This window comes from Nylanderia fulva, unplaced genomic scaffold (assembly GCF_048542155.1).
Source record: "Nylanderia fulva isolate GAGA-0341 unplaced genomic scaffold, ASM4854215v1 Scaffold18, whole genome shotgun sequence".
In the NCBI taxonomy this organism is placed as follows: domain Eukaryota; kingdom Metazoa; phylum Arthropoda; class Insecta; order Hymenoptera; family Formicidae; genus Nylanderia; species Nylanderia fulva.
The window spans coordinates 4393689-4400483 of NW_028190055.1; positions in this window are offsets into that span (position 1 = coordinate 4393689).

Below are 6795 nucleotides of genomic sequence, written 5' to 3' on the forward strand. Positions count from 1 at the left end.
CGTTGCCGTTGATTGCTACTGTTGTTAAGAACTAATTTGTTACAATTATTGTTAATATTATAATTTCTTTAAAAAAATCTTAAATTTTTTGTTCTTGAAAAATACACTAAAAATTTGAATGAGTATAGATTTACGAGTAAATTATCATCATGTAATAAAGACATTTTTGATTGCAGTCATTATTGCGAGTTCTATTCCATGACGAATTATTCCCGCAAGAGTTTTATAACACATTAAAGACGTTACTTGGGTGCAACTTGAATTTTTACCGAGCAGAGATGTGCGCTAAAAATTTATTATTTAATCCCCTCGGTTACGACCCGGAGCAGTTAAATTTAGTGAGTAATAATTCTTCTACAAATTATAATAATAAATTAAAAAGGCTCTAATATACAAATACAAAATAGAATGTAAAAATGGCTAAAAAAATCCAGTACTTATATTAAACACAACAAACTTGTTTCTATATTCTTTATTAATTATTTTACACAAAAAACTATTATATTTTTATTTTTCTTTACTGGCTTTGTATTTCTTTTTTAGTCTTGTATGAAGGTAACTACGGCATAATTTAAAAATTATTTACTTATTGTGTAAAATATTATAAAATTATATTAAAAATTAGAATATATTATAATATGATATTAGAGAAAAAGAGAGAGAAAGAAACAGAAAAAAAGGAAAGAAAATTTATATATTATTATTTAATTATATTATATAAAATAATTGGAGAAGATTGTACAGACAAGTTTGTCGCGCATAATATCTGCGCCTGATTTTTATTAATTGTTTTCATACCTAATCTTCCGTAAAATGTCGCGATGAAAGAATATATAATAATAATCCTTATTTAGACTCAGCTGCCCTTCATCGTGAGTCATATACCCGTCGCCGTCTCACTTAAGACTGTGATTCACATCGTTCAAATGATTGAATCGGGTACGCCTCGTCCATTTGACTACGGTGCAGCGAAAAATCTCTTGGTATATAAATCGGTGGAACCTCCAGAGTACAATCAATCGAGTATCGCGAATATACCGACAGCGATATACTACGGCGACAATGACTTGTTTATAAGTCCCATTGTAAGTAATGAAAAAAGTATTTATTTATTGATAAATAGTATAGAAATTATAAGATTTTACAGTAGTAATTGTGACTTAACTTTGTATATATGTAGATAAAATTTTGTATTTTTATAATCGAGAATATAACAAAAAAAATTATAAGTATGCTGCCTTCTAAGCCGGGCAATAGAGCCAAGGAAACGAAACGAAAAATTAATTAAACGGAACTGTATCTCAATTTGAGATCCCAAAGTTCCACATATAAATTAATTTCGAAACTTACATATGGAGAAATAATCCTTTTGGGACCTATATTTTTCTCGCTTATTTCTCCATATGTAAGTTTCGAAATTAATTTATATGTGGAACTTTGGGATCTCAAATTGAGATACAGTTCCGTTTAATTAATTTTTCGTTTCGTTTCCTTGGCTCTATTGCCCGGCTTAGAAGGCAGCATACTTATATTCTTTATATTGAGAGCCGATAAAAATATTTATTTCTGAAAAAAAATTATACTGCATGATAACTCAAAAAATGTTTCTTCAAGGATGTGAAGAGGCTGTACGATGTACTACCTAACGTAATAGATATGTACGAAGTGCCGTGGCCCAATTTTAATCATCTGGACTTTGTATTTGGTAATGATGCGCCAAAGCTTTTGTACGAAAGAGTTTTAAAGATCATGAAAGAGAAGTATTCAAACAATGTACTAACAGTATGATAATAAAATATATTGATGATCTGAATATTGCACATTAAACTCTGTAATAACGAACACGATTGATGTTATTTGCTTTAATTTCAATTAAGCAAGCTTATAATATAATTTAGCATTATTTAGAATTAATACTTGCGAAGTAACAATAACAATTTATTAATTTCTTAATTTTTGTAACATGTTATATATACATAGTTCATAAATTACGTATAACAAAATGTATATATTTTTTCAAAACTTTTTTATATTAAAATCTAATAAGAATTTTGATATTAATATCTATTGTATATTAATACAAAATACTAAATAATATTTATATAATAGATAATAATATTATATTCAATATTTTAAATATGTAAATAAAAAAACTTTGAAATGTAAAGTTTATTATATTTATTATATTTAATATTATTATATTTATTATTTTAAATATGTAAATAAAAAAACTTTGAAATATAAAGTTTCCATATTTTTGCGTATTAATAATCACGCTTAGCTTTTAATTAACCCGTTTTTTTCTCCCGACTGCTGCCAACCGTAGGTTGGCGAAAAGAGAGGAAGTATGCGTTTCATCGAGCCCGGATCGGTCGTGACCTTAATTCTCGATAACTACTGCATAGTTTTATATCAACTTTGGAACATAAGTTTCTTATTAATCAAGGAAGGTTTAAAGCGTATTATTATCGTTATTTATTCTATTAATAAAAAGTGAAAAATGAGTATTATTTCGTCAATACGGTCTCTCATTGGCTGCTGTGTGAACCTAAGAGGAAAAATGATTCACCAATGAGATTCGTTGTAGTATCCGGATAGGGAATGTTGGTGACATTGGTATATACATCTCGAAGTAATAATGACGGGACTGATAGGATAGGTTAGCTGTCACCTGTTGCGTGTTATTGTCAACAACAATATTAAGTGAAGTGTATTATTATGGATATATCTCAAGAAGATATAAATAAAGGAGTAAGTTTCTTCTTTTATATTTATTGTTTTTTTCTTTATTTAGAATATTGTTATTATTATTTATTTATTGTTTCTTTATTTATATGTAGGAAGAAGATACTCGCTTGAAGATATCTGAAGAAGAAAACATTATTAATAATAGAAAACGAGTAAGTCTTGTTATTAATAATTAATAAAAATATATAATATAATTAATAATATAATTAATCTGTTGTAGTCATAACATGGCTATATAAATTTATATTTGTCTGCGTAGCCACTTATTTGCTATTAAATTTGCTACGTAGCCACATTGCTATAAATATCCACATATATAATTGTATAAATATATATAGTTATTTTTTCTCTTATTTGTATATTATATAATAATTATATAATTAATTAAAAATATGTATACAAATATATTTATAGTTATACAAAGATATTAGCGCACCAATAATTATGGCAATGCAGACAAATATATTAACTTACATAGCCAATTATCTACTACAAAAGATTATTCACATATGTAATAATAATTAAGGCTATACAAATATATAAACTTACTTGTGATTACATAATGTATAAACTTATATAGCCATAAGAAAGTTAATATATTTGTCAAAGCCATAATTATAACTGCTTACAAGTTTACGTATTTGATATAAGATATTGTTGTCATCTGTCTTTGTCATCTGTCTCTCTCTATCTATCAATCTATCTATCTAGCTATTTTTTTTTATTTATCTCTCTATTTATATTATATTATATTAATTAAAAAAATTGTAGCAGAAAAATACTTGGAAAGAATATAGAACATTGCAGTCACATGGTGAGTGTATGTGTGTCTTTATTATTATCTTCATATTATAATTAATATTTTAAGTTCACACATATTAATTATATATTAATATTAATATATATAATTAATTATATTAATATTAATTAATATTAAGAGAAATATTGAAAAGGAGAAAGTATACTAAATCATATCCTCTAAAGTAAATTTTAAACTGGTTTTTTTTTAGTTATTTCTAACTATGTTTTTTTGTCAACAATATATGCTAAATATTAACACAAATTTATCATTTACCTTTCATACATATACAGAGAATTTTTATATTATATCTTCATATATCAATATATGAATTTCTAATAACAATGTCCAACTGTGGAATCTGAATGCGACCAATAATGAAATGTATTTTCTCTTTTCGCTTTTCTATAACAATCTTTTTTTCTATTATAATATGATCTTCCATTAATATCACAATGACAATTCATCAGTGCAGCATTAATAAATAGTGTGTAAAATGCAGTTTTGGGAATTATTCATTTTGTTCTCGTCTTTTTTCCCTGTGTTCGAATATGTCCCGATATCTTAGAAGATTTTTCGAGTTATGCATTTTTTTCACTGTTTATTTATTAAACTAGACGATCTTTGATATCGTTTCTATTGTTTATTTTACAACTGGCAAATTGTTAATCTTCGCAATGACAGTTGCTTAATGCTATGACTATAATTTTAATTCGCTGAATTTCTGTTATATACATAATTTTAATCTATTAAATTTCTACAATATTATGTACATAATTTTAATTTGCCAAATTTCTATTATATTGTTTGAAAACTATTTTGTGTCGATATATGTATATCTTTATATATTTTTTAGTTTAATTGAATATAATTACGTGTGCGAAGCAAAATTATATTATTCTTTTATAATAAAACTTTAAAAATTGCAACGCTTGTATAAAATTATTATTGCAATGCATATGCATAAAAATATGTTTATTAATTACGTGATTCATAAATATATTTTTATGCATGCATTGCAATAATAATTTACAGGTATTAAACAATTGTAATAAATTGCCAGTTTGGTCGACTTGCTCATTAGATATTTGTTTTAATTATTACTGGCGACCTTTTGAAGAATTTATTTATTAAATAAATTTTTCTACAAGAATCTTTTGTGATCAAATATCTACGCTTTCATTAGACTTGCGCGAGACTCCATACCCCATATGTCCGTCACGCTGCGTGGTTCGCGCGAGACTGATTCTCGTGCGAGATATCGGCAAACGCGGGACCCCGCACTACAGGAGAATCAGTCTCGCGAATTTCTTCAATTCTGTCAAAAAATAATTGAAAAATGCGATCTAAATTTCACACAATTTCATATACATTATAATTAATTACATGTATAATGTAATATTTGTTTTTTAGGGCTTTTTTCATATTTAATTTTTATCGCGGTATCAATTAGTGTAAAAACAAGCGTGGTTGTTTTTAAAAAATATGTACTTAATAGTTGCAAATTACATACTTTTTCTTAAAAACAACTGTGCTTTTAGTACACTAATTAATTGCTGTCATCAATTTGTACATAAAAGTATTGAGATAAGATCATCGAAAAAGGAATATTTTACAAGATATTTTGTAATTTATGTAAAATTTTAACACCAAAGTACAAAATATCTCATAAATTATTCATTTTTTTATTATATCCTACCATTATAACTTTTTATGCCAAATAAAATAATGGTTCCATATAAAAAAATAAAATGTTGGTCTTAATATAATAACCCTGTGTACTTTGATTAAAGATCAAATAAAGATCATTATCAGATGATTCCCTCAACATCAAATAATTTTTGTTGATAACATTTTTTTAAATGTCTAATTTGATAATACTATATAGTACTATATGAAACATTCTACGTCAAATCCCCTTGCCTAGAATTGTATTGAAGTCTAACTTGTGATTATATAAGATAACAAAATTTAGCTTAAAGCTTCTATGTTTCGATGCAGTTCAATAATTTTGAAAAAAATTTAAAGTAGAGATTTAGAATTCAATAATAAGTACTATCTTATAAAAACTCTACTATTTTTTGCAGATGAAGTGCAAAAGTCAAGTTTTCAATATACTTTTATTCGCTGAATCAGAATCTGTAAAAAAATAAAAATAAAATAAATAAATAATTAAATAAATTATATGTATATTTTTCAAATAAATATTTAGTTATTATTGATTAGGTGTCCACTTTTGAAAGATGAAAATATTTTTGTTATTTCTAACAATATTTTCTTCTCTCCCCCCCCCCCCCCATAACATTAATAGTTATTGTAATCTGCATAATTACACCATTTATCATTATCAGTTTTTTATTATATGATGTTTAACACTACTGCAGTAGAAGATTGAAGATTGATGTCACCTCGCGCATTTCTACTTCATTAAAAGCTCATTAAAAAACTGATATTGACAAATAATATAACTGTTCAGAATACAATAACTGATAAATGTTTACTGCACAGAATTATCGTAGTAAGAGAAAAAAAATATCCTTTAAAATATTTACATTAGTTTTATCTTTCAAAAGTACACATAATTCAGAAAATCCAATCGGACAAGTTTCGTCGAGATTCTACGGTGCCATGAAAATCTCTTAATCTATAATTCGATAGAATCTCCGGATTATATGATCTATCGAGTATTATGGTACCGATCGCGATATTCTATGCTAACAATGACTTGATGGTCGATCCTGTTATAAGTAATACAGGTAATCCCGTTGTAAAAAATGTATATTGACAAAAAGAGATTTATTAAAAAATATTATAATAGAAATTATTTAAATATTAATTATAGTGGAAATTTTGCTTTATATGAACCGAGGATGCGCCTACACTTGTGTACGAAAGAATTTTTTAAATCATGAGAGGGAAATATACAAATAATGTAACAACGATATGATAATAGATACATTGGTGATCTAAATTATAGAAGTTAAATAAATAAATATATAAAAAATAAACAAAGTAAAAAAAATAATAATAAACAAAGAAATATATATACATGAATAAATAATAAATAAATAAATAAATAATAAAATAAATAAATAAGTAAATAATTTAATTCAGTGATTTAAAATATTCAAAAATATTGTTAGCTAGTTGTCCACGCCTTTTGTATTATGTTATTATAATTTTAACAATTTATAAATTTTTTATACATATTGAATTATATATTAAACTATATATTATACACATTAAAT